This window comes from Oncorhynchus keta, chromosome 33 (genome assembly GCF_023373465.1).
Source record: "Oncorhynchus keta strain PuntledgeMale-10-30-2019 chromosome 33, Oket_V2, whole genome shotgun sequence".
Classification (NCBI taxonomy): domain Eukaryota; kingdom Metazoa; phylum Chordata; class Actinopteri; order Salmoniformes; family Salmonidae; genus Oncorhynchus; species Oncorhynchus keta.
In genome coordinates this window covers 21,918,102-21,934,013 of record NC_068453.1, presented here as the reverse complement: position 1 = coordinate 21,934,013, position 15,912 = coordinate 21,918,102, and the positions used below count along the sequence as shown (strand labels likewise).

Sequence of the window (15,912 nt, the reverse complement as noted above, 5' to 3'; positions counted from 1 at the left end):
AACAGACGGGGGAATCTCTGTCTGCTTACGTTCGTCAGCGAGGGTCACTGTCATGACCAATCCTCTGATGTAAATGAGGCTAACCGCACCGTCTGGACACACACACACACACACACACACACACACACACACACACACACACACACACACACACACACACACACACACACACACACACACACACACACACACACACACACACACACACACACACACACCTCTTTCTCAGAACAGAGCACATCTCCAGGGCTGTCAGACAGGGTTGTGAGGTTAAGGGAGGTTGGCGCGGCAGAGCAGGCTGACTGTCAATGCTGTTGACAGCAAGATGGACGAACCAATACTTGAGGGAGCAACGGGCCCACTTTCCCTGTTTCGTTAACACACTGTCCTGTTAGGCATGGATGTCTCCCAAATGTACTAACCCTCCTTCATCATCCTTCATGACGTGCTATCATCCACCTTCATTTCTTAAGACATCTTAAGACATCAGTATACACATCCTATCATAAACACCCTACTCCTCGCCCCCTCCTCACCCCCTCCCCACTCCCCCTCCTCTAAACCCTAACAGTAAGCTTTTCCCCCGTTCAGGCCTCCGGATCCATATATGAGAAGTTATTGGGCCAGGCCGGCTGGAGGTAGCACAGTCATTTCTCACCACTCTGTGCCTCGGAGGAGAGTCGGTGATCCCAGTCAACATTAACATCAGCTTTCTGGAGCAGGGCCTCCATTAAGAACCAGCTGCATGGGAAAAGCCCATCACTGCGCTAAGGCGAGAAGCAGAGCTAGAGAGAACACACGAGGGGAGGGAGGGAGATAGAGACAGACATGAAATATGAGGCGACTGTGAGGAGAGGAGAGGGAGAATAATGAACAGAAACAGAGGAGGAAAGAAGTCAGATTGAAATGGAAAGGAGAACAACTGAACCAATAAATCACAAGTTAATAGATCACCGGAAAGACGTCCCCTAGGGATCTCTTTCCAGAGCCACGAAACTACACAGCTTAATTCTCAATTAACTCGGGTTAAGAATCCGGTTCCCTTGGGATTAACCAAGGTATGTGATGCCTGATGTGATGGGAGACATAATGATTCTATCCAGCCTGTTTAACATCATTTTGCTCACAGGTTGATACCGCCCACCGGGGAGTCACTGTCAACACACTAGGAGACAGGAGGCCATATTGGTTTGGATCTATGGAGATGTATTCCAAATAAGGTATAAGTCAACTAGGAAGGCTGTTGCAGAGTAATAGTGTTACTACTGTACTCTGGAGACCTTTCCATCATAGACAAAAAGTGGTTGTGTTTGATCCTCAAAGTTTAAGCCACTGTCATCCTGTTCACACAGGTTCAAATGTTATTCATTGTTTAATAAATAAATGATTCTCATTCATGCCACCTAGGCTTAATGCTCTCTCCTGACATTATCTCTGAGCAGAGTTTGAGTGCAGTTTGTCATTCCACTGCTCAAAACTGTGGAAGCTGTCACACGCCTCCAGACTTCAGTCAATAAGCAAGACCATGGTGAGTCACCACTGGCTCGCAGAAATGTTCCCTCACCATGCACATAATAATGAGAAGGATCTGAGTGACCTTAAAGGCAAAATGAGGCAGTTGGGTCAACAGCACCACTCAGCCAACACCAGCCAATTCAGAACCAACGTCTGTGGAGTAAAGAATGCATTGAATGCACTTACGTTTAGCCTACTACATCTACACAGTGTTTGTCTGTGGAGTAAAGAATGCATTGAATGCACTTACGTTTAGCCTACTACATCTACACAGTGTTTGTCTGTGGAGTAAAGAATGCATTGAATGCACTTACGTTTAGCCTACTACATCTACACAGTGTTTGTCTGATGGAATAAAGAAGAGCAGATTTCGCATTCAACTTTTTTCTGCATGTATTAATCTTTATACAAGCCTATTGCTATATATCCACGGACTTTCTGTTATTTACAGAAGAAAGTAGTTACTCTTTGGCAACCAATCCCTCCCTTTTCCCTGGAGTGCCGTTTAACTACAACAAAGACAGCATTGCAGGCTGCTGTTTATTCTCACAGCGGGATTTGCTTTTTGAAACGAGCTGCAGGCTTTTCTCTAATGAAAGCCAGGGGTATTTAAGGATGGGAACTGACTAGTAAAAACTGCAAAACATGATTTTCTAAAAAGGACATTGGATTTTGTCTGTACCTACCGCCACCTCAGTACGCCAATACGTCACAGACACACTCCTCACACGGCATCTGGTCTGATATATCTAGGATGATATACCATCCTGACTGATGAGGTAGACCAGTAGGACAATACCCAAATACGTTCTGCCTCCACGTTCACGGAACACATTAAAATGGTCTCCTGCATTCTTACAGCTCCCATTTATCTCTTGACTCTGAGCTGAAGCCCCTCTGAATTTGTCCTTGAATTCCTTTTTTATCGCTCGCTTGCCTGTTCACTGTTCTCTACTCGTCTTCGTATCACCTGGCCTGACAAGCCCAGAGTTTCTCTCTGGTTGTGCTTGTTCTTTTTCTTCAGCGTACTGACTCTTTCTGGAGAGGTCTGTCAGAGGGTGTGAATTACGGGGTGCGGAACGACACCGAGAATATATTCCTGACACACTGTATTCTCTGGGCTCCCTCGGCAACCTTGTCTCTGTCAACTCAAGTAACAGCATATCAGACGGGGCCGTTCAGTTTGACACGGCCAGCTGACTCAACGGGGAGTCTAAAGATAATAACGGACATAATAAATCCTTTCATAAACCCACAGAACTCGCATATAAATGCCACATTGAATCAGCGGGGGTAAGCCCGTGCACAGTTCCTAAAATGCACACAAATGGCTGAAATACACTCTTTCTCCATGGCATTTATTCCAAATGTCAATTCAGCCACCTGGAAAGAGTTTTGTCCACAATGGTTTCTTCATGAATGTCGGGTCGAGTCATGGATCTGGGTGCAGCAGGTCTATAGGCCAAATGGCTGGTTGTTTCTCTCACTGACAGCCTGAGGTTGAGAAAGTTAGCTAGATATCTAGGTATTGGATGATCCGGACATGTTGTGCTTATGGCTTAGTCTCTGAAATCTCATGCCTGGAGTCGTCCTGGTCTTGTTTTGATCGTGGAAGTATATCATGACCCTGTTTCCTCTTCGTCCCAGTCTCGCTTCCTCCTTGGGATATATCTACATCCTCCAGTGATTTCTCTCCACTGTCCCCCCGGGTACAGCTAGACACACATCTTTCCTCTTTCTGTGAAATAACAAGAAAATAACAGACATCTACGAAATGCCACCCAGGACGAACAAAACAGACGTTTTTACAACCATTATCTGGACTTTGTCTTGCATTTACGTATAGTTAGACAGAATGGACAGCCGCAGTAAATCTAACCAGCTGAGCACATAAAAGAACTGGGCTTTACTACACAACATAGTGGATAAAGAAACAAAAGGTGAGATGAGTTATACCTGAAGCTACAGTATAAACAGGTCTGCACTCACAAATGCACAAGAATCAACCGAGGCACTGCTGAATCTGTAACCTCAAATGATCATTGCCTGCATCATTAGTATTACTCGGTTTTAACACGTGTTCAACATGATCCACCACTTCTGGGGTAGGAATGTTGGGCCAGTAACCGAAAGGTTGCTGGATCGAATCCCAGAGCTGACAACAACAGAAAATGCAGACGACACATTTCAATTGAATGCATTCAGTTGTACAACTGACTAGGTATCCCCCTTTCCCTTTCTGCTCCTTAAATTTAGCCAGCGTCTTGGACAGGAGCATTTCTCTCTGCTATGATTCCATCATTATCTTCAGAGCCTGTGTTTAGCTGGTGAGAGCTTGTGGGCCTGTACAAAATGGAGCTTTTGTGTGAAGCAGTAGTCTCTCCACTACTCTAATTGAAGTTTAATTTCACAGATTGCCTTTTTTTCTCCTCTGACACTGGGATAGGAGAAGCACAATTGCTTTGTAAAATTGCATGGGCAATTTACAGACTTGCTTCTTTGGCACATTCTGCAGTTCTGAATATTCCCTAAAAAAAAGTACAGTATTTATGTTGCAAGAGGCTCGCAACAGGACTAAATGGAAACATGGATTGATGCTGTAATTTCGTGCCACTTCCTTTCAATGGTACGTTTTGGCAGTATCTACTGAACAGAGAACTAAATAAAGCGTTCTAGTTTTGACGAGAGTGGGGGGCATTTAGGGTTCCTTAATGGACGGATGACAGGACCAGGGCAAAGGTGACAGAATCACAGAGGTTTACAATGATAGGATTTGTAATTAAGATGTTTAGGCCTTTTAGGAAGACAAATGAATTTAAAGTGTGAGAATGACCTTTAAAACCATGTTAGTCCTTTACATAGGGGCTGAAAACACTTAGTTCTTGAAAGTGAATGGCTGAGGATGGGAAAACAACAGATCCACTAGGGCAGGGGAAATGCAGAATTAATTCAAGAAATACACATGATTAACCTATCACCTTGGTAGACATGTCAACCTTTGTGGGGAGCCCAGTATCCAGGATAAAAATGTCATCATTGTAAGGTACACTCTTAGAAAAAAGGGTTCTAAAAGGAGTCTTCAGCAGTCCCCATAGGAGAACCCTTTTTGGTTGCAGGTGGAACTCTTTTGGGTTCCATGTAGAGCCCTCTATGGAAAAGTTTTCACATGGAACCCAAACGGGTTATACCTGGAACCAACAAGGGTTCTTCAAAGGGTTCTCCTATGGGCACAGCTGAAGAACACTATTAGGTTCTAGATAGCACCAGATGATGACGGTGATCCAGGGAATGGTGAATGAAGAGAAAAGGACCGGCAAAGGACGGGTGTGTGTGTGTGTGTGTGTGTGTGTGTGTGTGTGTGTGTGTGTGTGTGTGTGTGTGTGTGTGTGTGTGTGTGTGTGTGTGTGTGTGTGTGTGTGTGTGTGTGTGTGTGTGTGCGTGTGCGCGCGAGTGTGTGTGTGTGTGTGTGTGTGTGTGTGTGTGTGTGTGTGTGTGTGTGTGTGTGTGTGTGTGTGTGTGTGTGTGTGTGTGTGTGTGTGTGTGTGTGTGTGTGGTGTGACTATGAGTGTAAGTGTGTGTGTATCTGTCCGTGCTTCCTGGAGTGTGTATGTCAAATGTTTGAGATGCTATAGTTCTTTCTGACATAACACAAACCCATTCAGACAGTCTCACTGGTCCTGTTAGTGACTGTGAATGATTAAAGGCCCAGTCCTGTCAGACTCTGCCTGAAAGAGCTCAAACTCACCAGGACTTTAGGGAGACATTTTTCAGCCTCGTATCATCGTCCCTCTTCCTGTCTAATTGCTCGTTAGTGTTCATGACCCGAAAGAGGAGAAATTGTTACATGGCTCACTCACAAACATCCACAGGGTCAGCAGCAGCAACAGCAGTAGCACTGTAGTGGAAAACGTCCCTATAGAGCAGTATATTCTGTCTGGGCAGAGTTGATAACAATAACAGCCAGATGAGCCAGGCTGGCTGTATCATTATCTACCTACTGAGTCTAGGGGGGGATTGGGAAAAATAATCACCCCTTAATACAGTACTTTCCTCTCTTGCACTCATTCTCTGTGACCCTCGCCATGAAATGTAACTCCAATAGCCAACCTGTGTGTGAGAGGTCAGAAATCAGGGAGGGAAAACCATCTCTCCATCTCTCCATGTCGTTCTGTCATCCAATCTTCCAATCCTACATCATGGAGGAATTAGATCTGGCTGGAAAATTACAATGTCACTGCTCCGCCATGGTTCCAACGGGAGCGGGGACTGCTGAATGTTTTATGGAGCCAATAATAATGGAGCTAGAAGAGCATGGACGGATTTATCCGGTGCCGAGGCTTAGTGCAATTAAGCACCGGGAATGGCAGCCGGAATTATTACTGGATGAGTGGCAGGACTTAGGAACACCTGAGGCTTCCTCAGCTGTGTCTGAGAACCGAAAACAGGCAGAGAAATATCTTGTGATATCGATGGTACTACTACTTAGTAGTCTACTATTACTAAGCAGTCTTGGTTCTCTGTTATGGTACAACAAAGGATTCGGCACTGTTTACAGACAGCAGCGGGCGGGGAAGCTCTTTCTTCCATCTCTAAGCTGTGTCCCAACAATAGTTTATAGGCTAGCTGCTAGCCCAAGGGTAAATGCAGTGAACCCTCTTGATTAGAATGGAACAGCGTCACGGCGCACCACAAAAACACTGCAACCTTTTAGAGGCCTGCCTATTTCAGAGGGAGGGGACCAGGAAAGAGACTTAGAGAGAGAGAGAGATACATTGTGGATGATTCATTACAATGATATCAACAGATCTTACAGTTTCTCCGGCCATGATTAAAGCATGTTGACATTTATTGGAATGAATCTTGTCCTGGAGGTGGAGCTGAGCGATTTCCACTAGACGGGCCAGCGGCAAAGTCAAAATTGGCTATATATTGTTAAGAAACCATGAAAACCAAAATGTGCTTTTTGGTCTGAATTTAAGGTTAGGGTTAGGCATAAGGTTAGCAGTGTAGTACAGGTTAGAGTTTCGGTAAGGGTTAAGATTACGGTTATCGTTGCGTTTAAAATCTGATTGTATGACTTTGTGGCAGTGCCAGCTAGTGACTACCCTGCAGTGCTTCCTCCAGTACATGAGTCATCCCAATAAATGCCAACCTGCATGATTTAAAGTATTCAGGTCTCCCCCTGTGGGACACTAAACAGATTACCTAGAACCAATTTTGAAGAGTAATGGCTTCTGATGTATTCTATCAAGCTTTTACACTACAATCATCACTGGGTTCATCTGAGGTAGTGTAATTCACCACCGTATTAACTAGAGAGCCCTGAAATACTAAACGGCAAGCTTGGGTTTTACAACCAATTACAGGGTCACTACATCTCTTCAGCATTTGTTATGCACAGAATAAGAAATACGACATACCGCTTAGTTCAACGACCTCCTATAGTCTTTGTAGGAAATGCAATGACACTATTTTATTTGATCCATACTTCACAGTGCTAGACAAAGATCTGGAGGAGCATCACTCAGTGCTGTGGAGTTCCTCCGGTACACCCCATATAAGTTCTGACTCCTTCAACGTCAGATAAATAACCCATCACATGCACCAGGTGTAATGACTGCTGTTATGACAGCACAATTCAGCTGGATTGTATTTGCCGTGACAGGTTTGATTGTCCGATTTTTTCGATGTTGCTTGAGCTGAATCGCAGGCTTGCGAGAACCCTATTGTTACAGGATATAGGCTACAGAGTTGTATCAGGAAATCATGCAACGTGCAACGTAAGTACTCATTTGGAGCGGAGATGGGCATGCTGTATCTCGACACATCTCCGTGTTCTGAGTGGTGGTGACTAGCATGGTCAATGTAGCTGCTCAAGAAACCGTCTGGAGAGGACTTCCTTACCACTCCATTGTGCTCAACACGTTAGAGTGGAAGGTTTGCACATGCTCTTATTCCATTCTCCCATTTTAGCTTAATTACATCCTCTTCCTTAACAAGCCTCCATCGCTGCTGCCTCAGATTATCCATACAAAGCAAGAAATAACATTTTAATTGCATAACAATATAATAAAAAAGTGTGATTTAAGACCAGCAGCTCAGTGTAAATGTGACAGCCTGCTGTGATTGAAAGCGTGATAATCAGGCATTTTTCAACTGGTGCCATCTCTCAGCTCCACTGATGTCCACCGCACCACTGCTCGATCAAACTGCTCGATCACCACTGCACCACTGCTCGATCACCACCGCTGGGTTACTGCTCTAAAGGCCTATGTCCGTTGATTCAAACACATAACCGACTAAATGTCAACTTTTAAAAATACACCTTTGCTCCTCGCTGCTATATCAAATGCACCCCTGGTGCCAGCCTCTCGAACTTTCCATTAGAGCCTGGGTTCATTTAAAAGTGAGCATACATGGTGCGTACATGGTGGAAATGTATAGGCAAAGCTCGGAGTGCATTATGTGTTAACTTTGCAATTGTATTAAACAAGTGACTAATCAAGTGACATCCTATTTTCAGGGATACAGTATTTTCAAACTAGCTTGCTTTCCCCCTGAAAACAGAATGTGGCGACCCCGCTCAGGTGTTTATTTTATGCCTGCTACCTTAGTTTGCTCTGCTCCTTAACAGCTGCTCTATCAAGTGAGGCAGGAAACCTGTAGGACTTCAAGAGCTGTTCAAGTGGCCCCTCTCAAGCAGATACTTGCTGCTCTCCTAACAGACCATAACTCTATAGATGGCTAATATGCAAAACATTAAATCTATTTATGAAAAGTTAAACTACCTAATAGGTTCTGGAGCAGCAACAACTTAAAAATCACAGTAGGTCATTAATCTTAATTACAATTGTCCACCATACCTGCTGGTGGCATCGGCTCACTGCATGTCATGAAGGGGTGAGGAACTCCAGCTGAGCTACTGTACAGTAAACCTCCACTTCCACTGTCAAACAGTCTCCATTGTGTTCAGCCCAGGAAGAAGTCTCCGGATGGGGTCAACTTGGGGTGCCCCTATAGAGAAAACACACAAATAGCATCTCACTGAATGGTAACTCTCTCTGCCAAATAAACATAGCCCATCAATATGTCCCACCTTTAGGGGGATGACTTTGAACAAACTCCACATCTATCTCATGGTTGGTGTAGATACGTTGGAGAATGAGTGTAAAACAAAAATGAACAAGTATAAAAAACGACCTCATAGGTAAAAATGAATAAATCAATAGCTCCCTACACACAAACTCAAATCCCATTCTTCCTCTTTACTCACATGGTTAGTAAGCAAGCATGTTATGCAGAGCAGCCAATATGCAACATAACATATTCACACTGATACAAATCTCCAAGTCTATAGAATATAGGTTATGAGCCCTATACAGCGTCTTACCCTAAGGGTTAGTATATGCCTTTACAGTACAGTATGAGATAATCATGGTCATAAACCACAATGGCACAGGGAAATGATGCTTACTCTTAGTGGTTGCGTCTCTAATGTGATATTGATCATGTATAATGATGGGAATATATTGACAGTCTGATCCAACAGGTCCCAGATGTGCTCAATGGGATTGAGATCCGGGCTCTTCGCTGGTATGGCTGGTGGCATTGTCATGCTGGAGAGTCATGTCAAGATGAGCCTGTAGGAAGGATACCACATGAGGGAGGAGAATGTCTTCTCTGTAATGCACAGCATTGAGATTGCCTAGAATGACAACAAGCTCAGTCCGACGATGCTATGACACATCGCCCCAGACCATGACTGACCCTCCACCTCCAAATCGACCCCGCTCCAGAGTACAGGTCTCTGTGTAACTCTCATTCCTTTGACGATAAACGTGAATCTGACCATTACCCCTGGTGAGACAAAACCGTGACTCGTCAGTGAAGAACACTTTGGCTAGTCCTGTCTGGTCCAGCGACGGTGGGTTTGTGCCCATAGGCAATGTTGTTGCCGGTGATGTCTGCCTTACAACAGGCCTACAAGCCCTCAGTCCAGCCTCTCTCAGCCTATTGCGGACCGTCTGAGCACTGATGGATTGTGCTTTCCTGGTGTAACTCGGGCAGTTGTTGGTGCCATTCTGTTCCTGTCCCGCAGGTGTGATGTTCAGATGTACGATCCTGTGCAGGTGTTGTTACACGTGGTCTGCTACTGCGAGGACAGCTTTCCATCCTGTCTCCCTATAGCGCTGTCTTAGGCGTCTCACAGTACGGACATTGCAATTTATTGGCCTGGCCACATCTGCAGTCCTTATACCTCCTTGCAGTATGCCTAAGGCACGTTCATGCAGATGAGCCGGGACCCTGGGCATCTTTCTTTTGGTGTTTTTCAGAGTCAGTAGAAAGGCCTCTTTAGTGTCCTAAGTTTTTATAACTGTGACCTTAATTGCCTACCATCTGTAAGCTATTAGTGTCTTAATGACCATTCCACAGGTACATGTTCATTCATTGTTTATGGGACATTGAACAAGCATGGAAAACAGTGTTTACACCCTTTACAATGAAGATCTGTGAAGTTATTTGTATTTTTACGAATTATCTTTGAAAGACAGGGTCCTGAAAAAGGCACGTTTCTTTTTTTTGCTGAATTTAGGTTACTCGTGCATGGTATTTTGCGAATATTGCTCAAAGGCAATACAAATAACCATTCTGTTAAAGGCTCTTAATTGTGAGCGCCAGAATGCACCCTATCAGCCAAGCTGTACCAGAACTAAATACACTTTGCAAGAACCAAACCACTACCAACAATTATTCAGTATTCAATTGGTCTAGTGTTGTCTGCCCAGTCTTTATCTCACAAAACCAATTAATTTCAACAATGAATTCAGGGTAACATTGTTCCTAATAATTACCAGTGCACTTACGCAAGTAAAAGAGAGAGTGCAGAGTCCGTGCCTTTATGTTATAAATGATGACCACGCTTTTCAACCTGCACCTGGACCTCAAATGCATCAAGTGCACTAATTAATAAAACACACCAGACACATTAACAAGAGGTACATTTGCATCCGCCTTCAAAGGGTTCGCCCCCTATCCAATCTGTTAAATGGCCAACGTCATTTAGAATTGGGAGACCAATAAGTAATGCAAGAACAGATTCTTCACCTATGAAATAAATGTTTTTTTTTCTCATCACCTATCAACTCGATCAAAAACAATCATATCTCACAGGTTACAGGTGGGACAGTCGAGACAGTGTGTCTTTAACCCGATCTGATAAATGCATATCCTTATGTGAGTCTATGGGGCTATTTATGAATAGCCAGGCACATTTATTCTCCCGCAGTGTGACCAGAGTTTTATTGGAGATCACAGGAACCCATACTTCACATGGGGATGGTAATCGATGCAAAGCACATGTTTTATTTTCCAACCTCAAAAGGCTTGACACGACTGTGACGTTATCGTGAAGAATTGCACCAGCTTCCAGCGACCTCAAAACACAAAAGCAGTGGCTCATTTCAAAACTTGATTTTGACGCAATTTCGGAACACGTCATGCAACCTAGATAATGGGGCAAGACCCCTTATTTGATCTGTTGAGAAATCTGGAATCGCTCACTGATTTCATTCCTGTTAATGCTGTCAGTTGTACAATCATACAATCTGCTAATCTGTGTCAAAACGCACCAGCCATATTCCAAACTCATCCTTTGGGGTTTGCTCGCGCAGTGCCAAGCGCGCTTTTACGCGCACATTCAGTGAGACGTGAGCTTCATCACAGTCGAACAAACCCTGTTGTTTGTCATTAAATCGATCCCCTTCTCCCATCACCACTGCAAAACAACCGTGAGTAAACTCATTGCGCATTGGGTGAAATAATTGAAAATCCTCTCTTGAACATATCCCAGCATGTATGTTCATGCAGCGTGCTGTCCATTTATCGTTATGATGGTGGGATGCATACATTAATGTAGTCTGACGACGAAATCGACAAACTATTCCCTGTCTTCCTTTGTGGGGTAGGGGACACAGCAATACCATTCTGTATGGACAGAATCGTATTTGCACGAGGTATGAAGGTCTCCAAATCAAGGACATCGAGTCAAAATCATGCGTCAACTTCCGGATGCTTCATACTTCACTGCAAAATGACTACGATTATTTTATATTTTGTATTTAAATATATAAACACATTAACATATACAAAACACAAATCAATGGCATATTTAAATGGTATACCCTCTTTGTGTCGCACAATAGAATAACATCGTAACGCAATACGGTTGTACTAGCCCAAGCGGGAAATTCGATACTGTTGAACTTGCTTAGAAAAACAATTTGCCAACTCTCACGAAATGCTTTCTGTCTTGCTGGAGAAGTGCCTGGCACCGGGATGCGCAATACCATTCCTATAGAGAAAGGAACCGCTCCATGGATGGATCGGCAACAGACATACAAATGGTGGAAAATGTAATATTCCATTTATGATCATTGTAATTATTAAGGCAACTAATTAAATATGTATTATCGTAACATTGTATACCACCTTTGTATATATCGTTTCATTTGTGTTGGATGCAGAAACAATCCACTGAAAAGAAGATATGGATCATATAAGAATAAAATAGTTTTTACTTCTCCAAAATAAAAGAGAATCATTCCAATATTGACGACAACAGCAGGTAATAGAAAACAATATCCATAGCACTATGATCATGTATTTATTTGCTAAACTGAATTTCATTGCGCAATGTGACAATTCCATTCCGCATCATGGCATGGCACAATATACAGATACCCACGTCTAAAGCGCAAACCATCTCCACTCCCATGTCACTGATAAACACGTTTATTACATCCCCCGATAGGAAATATGACTCCTATACGACATTGTCTATTGTACAGCATCGGTTGATTCAGTATAATGTGGTGAATGCCCAAGAAAGACCCTCATATACCATAGGTCAAGTCGAACTTTGCTTGTTGCGCACAAAGTTCTGTCACTATCCTGCCACGACTGATGCTGATACATTATGCATGTATCCCAAGTAAATTGATATAAAAACTTCCAAAGGTACAGACTACTATAAAGATTGCACAATTACATTACACACGAATGTTATGCGCCGGTACACTGACTGAGCGAATTTTTATCGTGTGCATTTCTCTCCATTCTCTAACCAAACATCATTAAGTTTTGCGGGACATATGTTGTTGAGTTAATTACCTGCTCTCAGGCTTTTCTGCTACTCGTGCAGCGGGTTTCCTTCATCCGGTGCTCTCTGGAAGTCAGTTGGTTCGCTTCATCACACGGCTGCAAGTCTGAGGACATGCTTGTAGAGTAAAGCTGGGGAGGCAAAGATAGCTTCTTGGATGGAGAAAGTGGCGAGGGAGGAGAGTGGCGTATGTGAGAGACAGATAGAGAGAGCGGGAGAGTTAGAGGGGGGCGGTGCACAGTGCAGAATTTCATAGAATGTTTGTTGCGGGTGAAATCCACTGCGTACCTGTCTTGCTTTTTGACGAACAAAACCGACGGTGATGTTATACACTGATTGTATGCAGAGTTGCAAACTGCGTGATAATTATATTGTATACTACACAAATGATATATGTCCTATCATGGTTGCATTGTTTGTGCACTGTATGTTCCAAAACTTGATTTGAATTACTTGTGAAATGTCGTCTGGGTAGCCAAGGCTGTTCGTTTGAGCGGATTACGTGAATGCCTTTCAGCACCATGGAGAGCGCACACGACGCCTGAGCAAGAAAACTGGTGGAGAAAGTCAATAAAAAGGCAAAGCTGCTGGCTGATCGTCTTCAAAACACACCTCTGCAGAGGAGGATTTAAAGGAGTTTAGCCATTTGCCCGTACGTGCTGAACTGCACAGCACTCTCAGTGATATGAGACTTGTTTAGCCGCTGGTTATAACGATTTAACCTACCCCAGAACAATGCCTCCTCATGCTCTATGAGCGCAGCATTGACTGCGCACAGAGCCGTCAAGACCATAGGGAGCACATGGGCGTCCTCAGATTTGTCCTGTTTCATACTACTAGCTACCAAGCCATTTTGATGGCTTACAGGCCATCAATCAAGTTAGAGTAGCTAGCTTGTCTCTAACTATCTTAACTGGCATGATTTCTGACAGGGTTGGTACACTTTAGAAATGCAAGCAATTACAAAATGTACTGAACAAGACTCACATTCATATAAATCTTTTACCCAGATTTTAGCAGAGAAGCATATTAGAAGCATATACAGACAGCTCAAGAGGTATGTTTAGACATGCATATACTGAAACATAATGATTATGGGTCAGGTGTTTCAGGTGTTTGAAAAATGCTAAATGCTCCAACCAGCACCCAGCCACCCTCATGTACAGTGCATTCGGAGTGTATTCAGACCCCTTGAATTGTTCCACATTTTGTTATGTTACAGCCTTTTCTAAAATGTATGAAATTGTTTTTCGACCCTCATCAATCTTCACATAATACCCCATAATGACAAAGCAAAAACAGGTTTTTAGATGTATTCAGAGCCTTTACTCAGTACCTTTAGGTATGACGCTACAAGCTTAGCAAACCTTTATTTGGGGAGTTTCTCCCATTCTTCTCTGCAGATCCTCTCAAGCTCTGTCAGGTTGGATGGGGAGTGTTGCTGCACAAATATTTTCAGGTCTCTCCAGAGATGTTAGATCGGGTTCAAGTTCAGGCTCTGGCTAGGTCACTCAAGGACATTCAAAACTTGTCCCGATGCCACTCCTTTGTTTGTCTTGGCTGTGTGCTTAGGGTCGTTGTCCTGTTGGAAGGTGAACCTTCGTCCCAGTCTGAGGTCCTGAGTGCTCTCGAGCAGGTTTTCTTCAAGGATCTCTCTGTACTTTGCTCCATTCATCTTTCCCTCGATCCTGACTAATAATAAATAATAATAATATATGCCATTTAGCGGACGCTTTTATCCAAAGCGACTTACAGTCATGTGTGCATACATTCTACGTATGGGTGGTCCCGGGAATCGAACCCACTACCCTGGCGTTACAAGCGCCATGCTCTACCAACTGAGCTACAGAAGGACCACTAGTCTCCTAGTCCCTGCCGCTAAAAAACATCTCCACAGTATGATGCTGCCACCACCATGCTTCACTGTAGGGATGGTCCCAGGTTTCCTCCAGACGTGACGCTTGGCATTCAGGCAAAATAATAAAATGTTGGTTTCATCAGACCAGAGAATCTTGTTTCTGTCTGGCCACTCCACCATAAAGGCCTGATTGGTGGCGTGCTGCAGAGATGGTTGCCCTTCTGGAAGGTTCTCCCATCCCCACAAAGGAACTCTAGAGCTCTGTCAGAGTGAACATCGGGTTCTTGGTCACCTCCCAGACTAAGGCCCTTCTCCAGATCTGTATCTCGACACAATCCTGGCTTGGAGTTCTACTGACAATGCATTCAACTTCATGGCTTGGTTTTTGCTGACATGCACTGTCAACTGTGGGACCTTATATAGACAGGTGTACTGTATGCCCTTCCAAATCATGACCAATCAATTGAATTTACCACAGGTGGACTCCAATCAAGTTGTAGAAACATCTCAAGGATGATCAATGGAAATAGGATGCACTTGAGCTCAATTTCGAGTCTCATAGCAAAGGGTCTGAATACTTATGTAAATATGGTATTTCTGTTTTTTTATTTGTAATACATTTTCAAACATTTCTAAAAAATACTTTTAGCTTTCTCATTATGGGGTATTGTGTGTAGATTGATTATATAAAAAAAGATTTAATACATTTTAGAATAAGTCTGTAACGTAACAAAATGTGGAGAAAAGGAAGGGGCCTGAATACTTTCCCAAAGCACTGTACTTTGTGCCACCTCATATTTATGGGGTGCACGACGACCCTGAAAAGCCGGTGTTAGTAATGCTCTTGTTAAACGGGAGATTTGTTATTAATCAAGTCTGACAAGAACCAGGAAACATAGGACAACAGTCTGATGCATGCTGCACACACACACACACACACACACACACACACACACACACACACACACACACACACACACACACACACACACACACACACACACACACACACACACACACACACACACACACACACACACACACACACACACACACACACACACACACACACAGTGTCTTACACGCGTGCGTAAAGAGTGTCACCTCAAACAGGTGGATTAAAAGAGGAGAGAATGATCAAGAACAGCATATTGAAGTGGCACACTAGAGACAGCTGAAAGGTTGGCCTCAAGTAGAGGGTAGATGGAGAGAGTGTCTTCTGTTAATGGACTGTCTTTCATCAAATTAAGATGTGTTAAAGACACGCACGTGAACCCAAAGATTAATTACGGGGCTATTCTTCCACTATGTATGTATTCAGAGCCCTACTGTACGTTCTCAAGCACAGTGTTGCAAAATACAGAGGATCATGTGAGTGAAA

At 43.6% G+C, this 15,912-nt stretch overlaps 1 protein-coding gene across 1 annotated transcript in view; it reads right to left on the bottom strand.

The window, feature by feature from the left end:
• Window positions 1-12,881, bottom strand: part of LOC118365991 (muscarinic acetylcholine receptor M2-like) — a 77,566-nt gene extending 64,685 nt beyond the window's left edge. Inside the window, exons 1-2 of the mRNA XM_035748277.2 lie at window positions 12,685-12,881; window positions 8,379-8,529 (exon numbers count right to left, since the gene is read on the bottom strand). The gene's annotated coding sequence lies outside the window, so the exon portion shown is untranslated. The remainder of the gene's footprint in view (window positions 1-8,378; window positions 8,530-12,684) is intronic.
• Between the last annotated feature and the right edge of the window lie 3,031 nt (window positions 12,882-15,912).